Raw genomic sequence first — 1,079 nt, forward strand, 5'->3', positions numbered from 1 at the left:
GAAACCTACGCTCCCTTTCCCCCTCCCATCTTTCCTCCGTTGTATCCTCCTCAATTCCCTCACCTCCCCATTTCTCATCTCTAGATGTGAATGCAGCAACTGACACTTTATGCTCTACTTTAACCTCTTGTCTAGACGATATTTGTCCTCTCTCCTCCAGGCCAGCACGAGCTGCCCCTTCTAACCACTGGTTATCCGATGTTCTTCATGAGCATCGATCCAAACTCAGGGCAGCAGAGAGAAAATGGCGCAAATCAAAAGATCCGTCAGACCTGAGTATGTATCAGTCTTTGCTTTCATCTTTCTCTGCTGAAGTCTATGCCAAATCTTCATATTTCCACAACAAAATCAACAGTGCTCCAGACACAGGTAATTTCTTCAAAACATTAAATTCTCTCCTCTGTCCCCCTCCACCACCTCCCACCACTTCTAAAACAGCTGATGATTTCGCCACATTCTTCACAGACAAAACTAGAACAATCAGTAGTCAATTCTCAGCCCCTCCTTCTGTCCCCTCACTGAGGCAGAAGTATCGAAACTTCTCTTCTCCAGCCATCCTACAATATGCCCACTAGACCCAATCCCTTCACACCTTCTCCAAGTAATCTCTCCCACACTTTTACCAGCACCCACACACATCATCAACACATCTCTCCTCACAGGCACCTTCCCAACTGCATTCAAGCAGGCTTGGGTAACCCCACTGCTCATAAAATCTACATTAAACACTTCACTTATAGATAGCTACAGACCTGTCTCTCTCCTTCTATTCATAAAAAAAAACACTCGAACAAGACACTAACAAGTCAGGTTTCAGGAGTCGCCATTTAACTGAGACTGCGCTACTGTCAGTCAAGGAAGCCTTGCGGATTGCAAAAGCTGATTCCAAATCATCAGTTCTTATTCTGCTGGATCTTTCTGCTGCTTTTGACACTGTCAATCATCAGATCCTCGTGTCCGCCCTCTCATCACTGGGCATCACAGGGATTCTACTTCGCTGGTTTGAATTCTATCTCACTGGTAGGTCTTTCAGGGTGGCCTGGGGAGGGGAGGTATCCAAAGCACATCAACTGGTCACT

This window comes from Sinocyclocheilus anshuiensis, unplaced genomic scaffold, assembly GCF_001515605.1.
Source record: "Sinocyclocheilus anshuiensis isolate Anshui unplaced genomic scaffold, SAMN03320099.WGS_v1.1 scaffold2039, whole genome shotgun sequence".
In the NCBI taxonomy this organism is placed as follows: domain Eukaryota; kingdom Metazoa; phylum Chordata; class Actinopteri; order Cypriniformes; family Cyprinidae; genus Sinocyclocheilus; species Sinocyclocheilus anshuiensis.